Raw genomic sequence first — 13,793 nt, 5'->3', positions numbered from 1 at the left:
TCAACAGGGTGGGGAGGGCCCTGTCCCTTTGTCATTCATAACACCTCAGAGGGTCCTGGGCTGACCGGAGACCACCAGACAGGCATTCCTCTGGTCAATGACATCAGCCTCTTTCTCACTTCACTAGAATATAAGTAGAAGTACGATTAACTTGAAGTATAAAACATACATTAATATGAGATAAATATTGTTACAGTGAAGCTAAATGTTAAACATTTGATATTAGCTGGCTCTCCTTGATCAACAAATGTCTCTCATTCACGTGTTACAAAAGAAGGAACCACTCTACACCCTACACCACCCTACACCCTACACCACCCTACACCGCCCTACACCACATATATATACACACAGTACTGGAGTTGAGGGGGGATGAGGGGGGGTGGCATCCCCCTTTGAAATAAAGATGGTAAAACCCCTCCCCCTTCTGAAACCCCTCCCCTTTCTGAAACTCCTCCCGCTCCTGAAACCCCTCCCCCTTCTAAACTCCTCCCCCTTCCCATCCCGTTATTTTATCAATGAATGTGGAGATATTACCACTATTTCAATATGTAGTTGTTGTCATATTGAACAGACTAAAATACTGTGGACGAGGGGAAGGAGCACATATAATGACACGACCGTTTGTTTTAAATTGACGTCACGTCAGTCAGCGACTTGGCAGCGCAGCCTGCATGCACCAAACACATGTGAGAATTGAATATATACAGACTATATTCCCCCACCCCCCCCCCCCCCATCTTCTGCGCGTCTGCGCATGCGTGTATAGCAGAGAACCTGCCGGCAGAAAGGAGAGTTTTCTGTAGCTCTCTGCAGCACGCCAACAGAATGTTGCAGCAGGCGAACAAATGTCATTTTTAAAATTCCGATGATCAACTTATCTGCATCGAGACGGAATCGTTCTAGAGGAATCGTGATGCATCAATTAATCGATTATCGTTGCCACCCCTAATGTTTATGTCAAGTCTTGGCTTAAACGCCATTGCTTGGCTAATGATCTGAAAGCAAGAGCCCGGAAAATGTACATTAAAAACATGATTCTGAAACTCTTTGGAAGCTTCTATGAGATACTGTAGCAGAGAATGGGGGAGGCAGCATTCAACAAAACTGCTCAGTTATTAATTTTTCTTCCCATTTGTTGTCTTTTGTTTGGCCACCTCAAGTTGAACAAATGTCAGGTGGTGCTATGTATTTGTATTATTTGTATTATATGTATTATTTTCAGATTTTGTAAATGCTACATTTGTTGAATCCATTTGTTCTTGCACTTGAATTCAAATGGACTTGACTGGAGAGGATTCATGTTCATTCACAATGTTTTGTGAGGTTTTGTTTCAACATTTCATAGATGAATCCCCAATAGATTTATCGGTATCATGAGTATAAAGTTGCACTATGAAGGAGCAGTGGTTGCCATGGCAGCCTGAGGACCAACTCCAACCCTGAGGTGCCTCGGTCCAGATCAATGACAGGAGAATCTGACACGTAATATATCAGTAGCATGCGTGTTGTTTTACAGTAATATAATAATTATCTTTGTGCTTAAACAAAAGGGTACACCCTTGGTCTCCCACCATATGCGCTGTCATCAGCACAAATTATATATTTAAGCAATAGATCACGACAGGCTGTGGTATAATGACCGTATATCACTGACTGAAGTGATCTATTGCTTTTATAAAACGGTTACGTAAATATGGCGAAATGAAAGTCATAGACACCCTCAATTTTGAAAAAGCTAGAAAGTCGGAAAAGCATTTCTTTTAACGAATACAATAAAGTAGTCCCTCCTGGCTGCCGGCAAAGTGTACGGCGGTTGCTATGCAACACACTGTAGCGTCCTTCAGAGAGAAGGCTAGAGACGGTAGCTCGGTTCCCCGGCAATTTAGCCTTCTATCGAGTTCACTCGAACTCGATAGTAGGCTAAATTGCCGACCGTGTGCCTATTGCTTTACAACATTTCCACCCTCTCCAGCAATCAACATGTTTTTTAGGCTTCAGTGAACTACGCTATCGCTTTTATATATACATAAACAACAGTTAGAGTTAGGCGCGGAGTGATACTGAACTCTGTAAACTGAACGGGCGTCATAGCTGTGTGTATACGCTCAATATACAACGGTTGGGAAACAATCAGATCGCTTGATTTAGGCCCCCCGTTTTATAAATATATATATATTTACAGTATATATATATATATATATATATATATATATTTACAGTATATATATATATATATTTACAGTAGGCCTATATATATATATATATATATATATATATATACTTCTGGACATGTGTATGTGTTGGTCGTGTCGGGGAATGAAGGACCAACGGACTGGAACAATATTCTGTTTAGAAACACGGCAGCACAGCAGCACCCCCTGCTGGTTACTTGCCGGTAATGCAGCCGGTAGACCCGCGAAACGTTCCCTCGATTTAAAAAGATGTGACTTTATTAATCACTGCGGGGGAATTTTATAATATCAGAAACCGTTACCTACATTAACTATATGTCATGTTACGTTATCTGTGAATTGAATTGTATTTGTATTTTGCAGTTGGCCATTTTGTTGTAGTTATTGTATGTTATATTGTATGTTGAATACAAACTTTTACAATCAGTTTCATTAATTTATGAGATGAGACATATCTAGTATTAGATAATATTGTGATTATATAATATTGATTTAATATCAGGATTCTGGACACTCAAGAAAAGGCCTTGGTCTGAGTACTACTACACTGAGTACTGCTACACTGAGTACTACTACACTGAGTACTACTACACTGAGTACTGCTACACTGAGTACTGCTACACTGAGTACTGATACACTGAATACTGCTACACTGAGTATTACTAGACTGAGTACTGCTATGCTGAGTACTGCTGCACTGAGTACTGCTACACTGAGTACTACTACACTGAGTACTAATACACTGAGTACTAATACACAGAGTACTACTACTGTGTGTGTGTGTGTGTGTGTGTGTGTGTGTGTGTGTGTGTGTGTGTGTGTGTGTGTGTGTGTGTGTGTGTGTGTGTGTGTGTGTGTGTGTGTGTGTGTGTGTGTGTGTGTGTGTGTGTGTGTGTGTCTCCATGCAGCGACGGACTGGGCCTCTGGCATTCTGCCAAACGCCAGAGGGGCCGCGGGCTCTTGTGGGCCGTTTGAGCCGGCCAATCAGAGAGCAGCGTGGTTGTCCCCTTCACGGCAAACGGCGGCTCCATAACATCTCGCCACACTTTCAAGCGTCAATCATTTTCTACGTTTCTTATAAAAATCTCTTGACAATAGCAGCGTCTGGATGTCTGATGACTCATGCATTGACGGTCTTGTACTGCTAACGCGCAACCTCGCTCCCCCCGTCAACAATCCTGTCCGCCCGCAGCCAAACGGGGGTCAGTTCCCCACTGGGCGGGTGCAAATGCCAGGGCCGTTTTTTGATCCCAGTCCGTCACTGTCTCCATGTGAGAGGTCAGACAGTAGATATAAACTCACCTCCTGTCTGGTTGAAGCGCTGCTTCAGAATCCCAAGGCCGACTTTGAAGTCCTGCTGGGCTCCCAGATAGAGTGCAGTGTTCCTCTTCAGTTCACCTGGGTCATCTCTGTAGAACTGGTCCATCCAGTCCTGTTTCAGCACTGTTCTCTGGGTGTTGCTGTCATAGTACTCAATCTGAACTTCATCCACCATCTGAACAGCAACAAACTCTGGGAAGGTTGAGAGTCCAGACGACCCCGTGAAGAAAAACCTCATAGAGTGAAGCACTGTAGACAGACAGACAGACAGACAGACAGACAGGTTACTATACTTCACTGTAGACAGACATGCAGAGAGACAGATAACTGTACATATAGACAGGTTGAGTCAATCCCTGTAGACAGACCTGGCCCCTCCCCCTGTCACATGGCCCCTCCCCCTGCCCTATGGCCCCTCCCCCTGCCCCATGGCTCCGCCCCCTGGCCGTCCAGGTAATGTCGGAACCTTTAGTTTGATCTTATTGACATCCAAACATGTCACTGTAGCCTACAGCACTGGCTGTCCAGACCTTCAACTACAACACAACCTGCTGCCTCTTAATCATTACATGAATAATAAACGACTATTTAGATAACTATTACAATGTTTTTATAATTATACGCATATCGGTGTATTTCTTTATTCAATGACGGCATTTTAGCTATCTTCACATTTCCATCATTGGAATGATAATAATTAATAATAGAATAATATAATTATTATAATTCTTAATAATGTATTGATAGCAATGATAATAATTATATTATTGTGTGTCTGCGTGTGTATTCGTGTGTGCGCGTGCGTGATGCTTGTCCAAGAACGTTGACAAGTTAATAATAAGATATCTCTGAGTGTTAATATAATACTTAGGATTATAAGTAGACTTAAAGTAGACATCGGATTCCCTCCAAACTGAAGTTTAATGTTTGGTTCTGATAATAGATTGTACATTTAGTAACGACGTCATCAAACCAGTGGGTTGGTTTCGTTTTCAATGTTCGAACTCAAAATAAATGTTCTTATATTCGTTTAAATATTCAAATTAAAAGATGAATCATGTTGTGGATTAATTTAACTCATTAGAGAGGATAAGCAAATGCTTTTCAACTTAACTAAGAGATCTAAGCATCGTCTCTTCAGGGACAAGAAACGAACCTTTTGGAAAGATCGTTTTGAAAAGTAAAAAGTGTCATCAGTCTTACCTGAGGACACACCGTGACCAAAGACCAACAGCAGCAGCCCTATGAGCGCCTTCATATCGATGTATTCAGAAGAACAGCTCGATGAGATTATCCACAGAGACGTGACTCCGACTCCAGCATCAGACGGACTGACCAGGAAACCTGCGGACAAGAGACGGAGGGAGAGGGAGAGGCCGCTCTGGACCAATAGGAACTCAATTCCGCTGTTCGTCATTAGTTTCCAGGTAACCTCAAAGTGAAACTAAAACCCACACACACACACATCAAGTTCCATGTAACCCTGAAATAATTGTTCTTACAATATCATGTTCAGCTGTATAATGTTCAGTTATATATAATGTTCAGCATAATGTTTGATATGTCTAATAATATTATCGATATAAAGTTTAGATATATACAGTTCAGTGTGAGTATTTGTGTGTGTGTGTGTGTGTGTGTGTGTGTGTGTGTGTGTGTGTGTGTGTGTGTGTGTGTGTGTGTGTGTGTGTGTGTGTGTGTGTGTACTTTGTCAGCATAAGACATCTGATATCAGGACGCTAGTGGAGGAAGATCATAAGAAATATGAACTCTAGTCACACTAACGCTGGTCAGGGCTGTGGACCACACACACACACACACACAAGCCAATACAACAAAAACACACTCACATACATACAACCACACACACACACACACACAAGCCAATACAACAAAAACACACACACACACACACACACACACACACACACACACACACACACACACACACACACCACTGTAAAATGCACATCAAATCAAACGACGAGTCGGGGAAGAGCAGCCATTGGCTGGTCATCGTTATTGTTAGCTACGTTAGCCTCTTTAGCAAACCAGCTCGAAAACAATCAACACAACGTTACATTGTATTGCACGCACTCCTCGCCACGCTCTGGTTACATATAGTAGCCTATATAAACGCAAACGCTGTATTTAATTGAACGTGTCAGCAATCTTTACTGTAATATAATGTTTATTAATTTTTAGATGTTACACTGCTGATTTAATAATGGATTTATTCCTCAACAAAAGGTTATTCTGCGATGCCCCACGAGGGGGAGACGGCAGCAGCCAATGAGCTCCAGCAGGCTGTCCCTGTGAAGCGACGAGCACCACCAGCCTCCACCACATAATAAGCGATGTGTTGATGTTGATTAATGTTCATCCTCCGCCCTTTCAGCACAAAACATGAGACAAAATGGAGAATAGTATGTAATGGGATAAATACTCCCCTTTTAACTCTTAACGGCCATTTGAAGTGTTTTTGCCTCAGCGCCCCCTGCCATCCCACGACCGCCCACTAGGGGGCGGTGCCGCTCCGGGTGAGAAACCACTTCAGAGGCACAGGAACTGTAGCCTGATGCATCAGCCGCTTACTTCATTACATTTCATATAGCGTCTGAACACGAGCCGTAGAGATTCGTTTGCTTCCGGGAGGCGGTTGCTTCCGTTTGCTTCGACTAATCGCTGCTGCTTGGCGGTGACGTGGTGACGCGGTGACAATAGGGTTAGCATTAGCGTTTGGCTTGCATAATGTCTTCGCCACTAACGGGGCCAGCTGGTAAATTAAACTTTTCCCAAACCCGGTAGGAAGAAGTCCAAAAACGTCTTTGCCCTCCAAAAAATTCGTCAAACATGCTTCTTGTTCTGGCTTTAAGTCTTCAATATCCGGAATAGTTTCAAGCACAGAGCGTATAGCTTCGCCGACATCCATCTCGTCAACTGTTTACCGCAGCTTGGGAACTACACCGGTATTTCAGTTTGGGCGCTTCAGTTCGACGTCATCGCCCGTCATCGCCACATCTGCTCGCTGATTGGTCCGTCCGCTCTGGCGGACGGAGCAAACCGAAACGCATTGCTAGTTCCCTGACTATATGGTTGAGGCAAATTAAATTTGCCGGAACCAGTAGGCGGCGCTAGCCTGGCTACAGGAACTGAGGGACGACTGGAAAATGCTCCATAAATCAGTTGAGGTTGTTGATGGTCGTTGTCAAGTGCTACTCTTCTTCAACATCCAAAGGACACAGGGACAACTCAATTTTCGACTCAATCACTTTTATTCCTTTGGTTTTGTTAGTTGATTGGTCCATTCAGTGTATTTGCCAAATAATTAGGTTGTAAACCTTTAAAGACAGAACAAAAGTTGCCATTTAATTAAACATTTTAAATTGAATTTAACACAAAATCATACATATTAAGCAGCGTTTCAACACCATGAAAGTAAATAAACATTTTCACCGACCATTGGCGTCTCTGGACTGAAACTATGAGTGAACTTGGAGCATGTCTTCTCTCTGAAGTTTGTTCTCCTGAACGACTGAGAACCCTTTTCTTCACAGGTGCTCCCACTCAGTGACAATGACTTGATTAGGTCACAAGCAGCCAGCTTGCTGCTGCTGGTGCACTCTGGGAAGTGTAGTTATTTGAGACCCAGCTGGGATTCAGCTCAACAGTCGTGTTTTTCTTTTTTTCCCGAATATCGCAAAGAAATGTTTTCAAAGTATTTTATTATGGAGCAACCGGTGCATTTGAACATTTATTTGAGTGTCTGGTAGAAAGTTAATGTCCCTCTCTGACTGGAGAGCATTATATTGAAAAGGGTTCCTTAGATTGTGTCATCCCCGTTACGTGGGGAGGGGGTGATTCATATTAGGAACACTTGTTGACCAAATATCAACAACAACTAAAACTATCTAGTAAAGTTGAGTAAAGGTAAAATGGTATTGTGTTCTATGAGGTTGAACGTGTTCCCAATAAAGTGCTTGGTGAGTGTCTATTAAATAAAACCCCATAATATCTGTGAGGCCTGATGGAACCCCCCAGCACTGCTTCATGGTGTTGTCCTCATACACACAGCCCTGTTGTGAAGCATCACGCTGTCTTCATGAGATCCTTTCATGAGGGGAACCTGAGGTGCAGAAGGTCCTCTTTGGACCTCTGCCAGATGTCTTTTCCTTCTCCCCCGTGTGAAGGACTCTGATGCTGCAGCCGGGGGGAGGAGCTGGAATACACACTGCTCTGCTTCTACCGCCTCCGTCTGGAGGGAGGCCCCGCCCCCACCTGTTGTGGTGACGGAGGCCACGCCCCCACCTGTTGTGGTGACGGAGGCCACGCCCCTACCTGTTGTGGTGACGGAGGCCCCGCCCCCACCCCTCCACCTGTTGTGGTGACGGAGGCCCCGCCCCCACCTGTTGTGGTGACGGAGGCCCCGCCCCCCACCCCTCCACCTGTTGTGGTGACAGAGGCCACGCCTCCACCTGTTGTGGTGACGGAGGCCCCGCCCCCCACCCCTCCACCTGTTGTGGTGACGGAGGCCCCGCCCCCACCCCTCCACCTGTTGTGGTGACGGAGGCCCCGCCCCCACCCCTCCACCTGTTGTGGTGACGGAGGCCCCGCCCCCACCCCTCCACCTGTTGTGGTGACGGAGGCCCCGCCCCCTCTCCTTAATGCTGTCCTATAGGCTGTGGAGCTCCGTCGTGGTCGGCCTGTGAAAGCCTCCTCTGAGCTCCAGAAGCTCTTCCTTCCACTGGATGCTTGCAGACTCAACGCAGGCACAGCTGCTCACGGACAAACTGGACCCAGGAGCCGTCGGTCTGTACGCTGAACGCTCTGTGGAATCGGCCCGCACATATACTGAGAACACACTACTGTAACACAACGCCGCTCATAGATGGACCTGTTTGTGTGTGTTGTTGACGGAGAGAGAGAGAGAGAGAGAGAGAGAGAGAGAGAGAGAGAGAAAGAGGGAGAGGGAGAGGGGGAGAGGGAGAGAGAGAGAGGGGGGGAGAGAGAGAGAGAGAGAGAGAGAGGGGGGGAGAGAGAGAGAGAGAGACAGAGAGAGGGAGAGAGGGAGAGAGAGAGACTGTTTTAAACATTTGAGATTACATTTTTCAGGATACATTTTTCATTCAAACAAGACTCACATTAACGTCTGAAGACGATTGTAATTTAAACTCCCTGCTGACGGAGACGTTAGCCTGACCCATTGTGTTTCTACTCTGTACTCTACTGACACCCTGAGATGAACTTGTTCTGAAAGCGTTCTCCTGAGGACCTCAACAGTCTGAAGTGGGACTCTTTCAAAGCGAGACCAACCATTGGACAGCTGCCCTGTAGGAGCCTCCGCTGTAACTCTCCGTCTGTAGTTACTGCTGCTTCATCAACACTCTCCACAGCGGCTCCTCCTTGTTTATTCTCCGTCTCTCATATGCTCCTCTTGCTCCGGACGCCACGCCGCCACACGTCCGCTGGTCGTGAGGAAAGCCACGCAGCGTGACGCATCCGGGCCCCGGGGTCAGGGGCCTCCCACCCGCTGCGGAGCCTTCAGTCGGGGCCCCTGGTTTCCCCATCGGCAACGTTGGGAACTCGAGCAGCGACGAGAGAGATAGATAGAGATTTATTCGTCCTTGCGGAAAATTATTCTGCGCCATACAGTATGTCTGATACATTTATACAAAAAAGACAATAAGACAGTTAGACAAGACAGGATAAACAACAGAGTTTCCCTCAGCCAACCACCCCCCCACCCTACCACACCCCCCCACACTCAACATCAGGACACAAACCCCGCTATACATTATGAGTAGGATGGTAAAGTGCAGTTGTGCATACTGTGACAGTCCAGCTGGAAAGAAAGTGCATAGTGCTTTTTAAAATGCTGCCCTGCAGGTCATTTCTTGTTCATAAGTGTAATAATAGTTGGAATAAATGACCTACGAGCTCGATTTGTTTGGAAATAGGGTAGCCTAAGAGAGAGGCGGCAAACATCGGACACACGGTGACCGAGGACACGCACCCTGGTCTGATGACCCCTGAGGACACGCACCCTGGTCTGATGACCCCTGAGGACATGCACCCTGGTCTGATGACCCCTGAGGACATGCACCCTGGTCTGATGACCCCTGAGGACATGCACCCTGGTCTGCTGCATCGGTTCAGTCTGTGAAGTCACGTCACAACACTGACTCAAACACTGACCTCTAGTTTAAGTCCAAGGATCCGATCGCCCTTTGTCCCTTCAGAGTTAGTCATTTAGTTACTGCACAGGTTGCGTTGGACAGCCCTGCTCTAGGAGTATTATGGGATGGCGCATTGTGTCAGGACTGTGGCGCCCCCCCCCCCCCCCCGCTGTGTGTTGGTTTGGACCTCCAGGGTTGTGCTACTGGACCTCATGGGGTCCTGGTGAGGGAGGCCTCCTCTGACCTCTGGCTGCTGGCAGACTGGGACTTGTGGACATGTGTGTGTGTTGGTCGTGTTGGGGGATGAAGAACCAGCGGACTGGAGCGGCCCTTACCCGGGTAGCACAGAGCGGAGACGCAGCTGTGTGAGCTGCATCATGAAGTGGGAGGGGTTATCTCCTCTGAGTCATAGAGTGGGAGGGGCTATCTCCTCTGAGTCATAGAGTGGGAGGGGTTATCTCCTCTGAGTCATAGAGTGGGAGGGGTTATCTCCTCTGAGTCATAAAGTGGGAGGGGTTATCGCCTCTGAGTCATAAAGTGGGAGGGGTTATCTCCTCATGTTACTCTGGGGCGGCTTTATGAGATCTTATTTTGTGGAATTGTTGTCGCTCATGAACGCTTCAAATTTGCATATCATTGTGGAACCCAACGATGTAGGCGACTCATGAATAGGTCTTGACCAATAGTCTATGAATGCAGTTTGTTTATTTTCTAGGTCATTAGCGGTGATATTAAATGAACGCCGTGGTCTTCTGAAAGAGAAAGTGACTCTTTCCTCCGCGTGGGTTCAGACGAGGCGACGCGGGCTGGATATCGGTTTACTACACTGAACATTTATCAATTACTGCTGAAGTCTCATGTCACGAGATATATACACACTTTAGATCCTCTTTTACCAGGAAACAACGCAGATGTGGAGTGTGTGTGTGTGTGTGTGTGAGAGAGAGAGAGCGAGAGAGAGGGGGGAGGGAGTGGGAAGAGAGAGAGAGAGTGTGTGTGTAGTTGTGGGTATGTTTGCATGAATGTGTGTGTGTGTGTGTGTGTGTGTGTGTGTGTTTGTTTTGTGATTCTGCCAGAGGAGTCAAAGGGAAAGTCAGAGAGACTCTCCTGCTCTACAAGCAGCTTGTCAGCAGCTTACAACACACACACACACACCCGACACGACACACACACACACACACACACACACACACACACACACTGGGACGATCTAAGAAGAAGTTTGTGCGTAACCATGGACACCGTGGGCGGTGAGGCTCTGTATCTCTGGAATCTCCCGCCACCATTACAGCTCACACTTCACCGGACGCCATTTTGTGTGTCGGCAGTTTAGGAGTTATGACGCTGGTGACGGTGTTGTCTCTACACCCTGCTCCACCTAGGAACACAACACAACACAACAATGATCTACCTTTAGTACACAACACAACGATGATCTACCTTTAGTACACAACACAACACAACACAACGATGATCTACCTTTAGTACACAACACAACACAACACAACGATGATCTACCTTTAGTACACACCACAACACAATGATGATCTACCTTTAAACACAATGATGATCTACCTTTAGTACACAACACAACACAACAACCTGACTTTTAGTACACAACACAATAATCTCACCTTTAAGTACACAATAAAACACGATCTGACTTTAATGACAAACCAAATTTAAAGTTAGAGCCAGGGTCAAAGGCTTGTTGTTAACATTTACAATACACTTCATTACCACAACACAACATTGTAAAATAATGTTGATAAACTATGACCAAACCAATGTTTTTATTGTCTTTAATCAGACGCCGTGTGCAGTGACCACAGCCGCCATTCGGCGCTTCTGTTGACGTCAGGAGACAAGATGGAGGCCGGTGTTGTGGCAGTTTGTACAGTTGGTGTTGTGGTGCTCCTGGTCTCTGGCGGGAAACCAGGCTGCAGCTACCGGGGCTTTCCACAGCCAACCCTCAGCACACCATGTGACCCAGGCAGCCAATCAGGTCGCCCAGCCAGCCTGTCTCCAAACCAGTCAGATCAGTCCTGGGCCTTATTCACCCGGCAGCCATCTTGGTTCTACACGCTAGCTGGGTGGGGACTGGATGAGGATTTATACATTCTGTTATTTGATCTGCTGACAGATTATATCTCTGTTTTCATGATGTTAAAGCTATTTACATTTAGTATGATTGTGTTCATATTGTATATCATAGGATATTATCAAATACTGAATAAATTAAAGGCTAAATACCTAAATTCTCAATTACCTGAAATCATAAATGTTGTTAATAAATGTTTTTGTGAATGTTTATGTATCACATTGCTTCTCTTTTTTTTTTATAACTTCACATAATAATTTTGTCTTATTAATTTATGTATTTTTTAATTCAATTTCATATTATTTTAAAATCAATTTGTTATTGAGGTTAGGTTAATAAACCTAACCTCTAAACAAAGTTTCTAAACCTAACTTAACGATAAGCATAGTAAATATATATAGGCAAAACTATTTTTATGTATTTTATTGACAGAATAACCAAAGTATATATGATCCAATTCCCCAAAGAACACAGAAAACACAACAAAGAGCATTAAAGCTAAAGCAGCCTAGCTCGATTGTGGTAGCCTATGTAGCAATGCAATTCTCTAGCGAGCAGAACTCTCAAATAATAAATCTTAAGGAAACACATTAAATTATTGTTTGATTATTGATTATTGTTCTAAAACTTGACAGAATCTCACTGTCCAAAATCTTGATTCTGAATCTTTAAACATTATTTCAAACTTAAACATTACTAAACAATATAACATAATTAAAAGGTTATAAGATGAAGCAGTTAGAACCAAAACAAAATGGCCATCATGGCGAGGTCGTGTTGCCATGGTTTCCAAGCGTCAGTGAAAGATTGCAGGTTTAAGCTAGTGAGTTCATTAAATCTATCACAAATACAGAGATCTAACTGAATTACAATTCTTACGGATTTATGTTTTTTATCAAAATAAATGTTGTTATGGTATTGTAATTAAGCAAATGTAGCATCTTTAGTTAGCTGAAGTCCCAAAACTGATTGTGAGGATTATAAATGAACAGCGATCCACTCCATCCTGGTTTAGGAAGCTGAACGTGAGAAGCCTCTTCATGATTTAACTTTGAACCTAAACAGCAAGGAAGCACAAGTCAGCATTAAACATTAAACACATTATCACTGTGATGATGTACTGTTAATATATTACTCTGATGAAGTACTGTTAGAATATGACTAAATGTAAATTGTGATAAAGTAGGCTGCTAATAATTATAACTGTAAACATATGACTGTGAATAAGTATTGTAAAGTGGTAAAGTACTGACTGTGGTCAGAGGTTGTTCCTCAGGAGCCGGATTCTGCCCCTCACTCAAAGCATTCCAGAACCTGGGAAGTAGCAGAGTGGGAGGAGGTGAAGTCATGAGCTAGATGTATCTAGATCTATAGAGCTGTGTAGTCCAGTGAGCTAGATGTATCTAGATCTATAGAGCTGTATAGTCCAGTGAGCTAGATGTATCTAGATCTATAGAGCTGTGTAGTCCAGTGAGCTAGATGTATCTAGATCTATAGAGCTGTATAGTCCAGTGAGCTAGATGTATCTAGATCTATAGAGCTGTATAGTCCAGTGAGCTAGATGTATCTAGATCTATAGAGCTGTATAGTCCAGTGAGCTAGATGTATCTAGATCTATAGAGCTGTATAGTCCAGTGAGCTAACAGTGGTGAATATCCTCATGTTTTTATTACTAACACTCCATCCACTCAAAACGTAACGTTATGCTGCGTTCCAGGGACACTTTTTAGCCCCTAAGTTACGAGCTGTAGCTGGGAGTACATCGATCTGGTACGAGTTCAAGGGTAGTGAGTTGTTTGACTGCCGTTCCAGGGCACTTTCCCGGGTAGAAGGTTGTGAAAACACGGGTTAGGGGTTGCCTGGAACGCACCAATAGCCTACTCTCTGGCCGGCTCGTGAGCCCAGACAAGTGTGTGCGGCGTGCCTGTTGTTTTGTTTCCGGTCTAGCGAGATCCGGTGTGGTGATATCATTTTTCTAACATTACTAGTTGTTGCAAAAGC

At 44.7% G+C, this 13,793-nt stretch overlaps 1 long non-coding RNA gene across 1 annotated transcript; it reads right to left on the bottom strand.

Moving 5' to 3' along the window:
• Nucleotides 1–12,200: 12,200 nt before the first annotated feature.
• On the bottom strand, nucleotides 12,201–13,783 carry LOC311373039. Its single transcript, XR_014642164.1, has 2 exons — nucleotides 13,046–13,783; nucleotides 12,201–12,849 (listed from the first exon to the last, which is right to left on the bottom strand). It is a non-coding gene; the product is annotated as an uncharacterized lncRNA (long non-coding RNA).
• Nucleotides 13,784–13,793: the final 10 nt, after the last annotated feature.

Source organism: Micromesistius poutassou, assembly GCF_964030765.1.
Source record: "Micromesistius poutassou genome assembly, contig: SCAFFOLD_5876, whole genome shotgun sequence".
Classification (NCBI taxonomy): Eukaryota; Metazoa; Chordata; class Actinopteri; order Gadiformes; family Gadidae; genus Micromesistius; species Micromesistius poutassou.
This window is presented reverse-complemented; position numbering and strand designations above follow the sequence as displayed.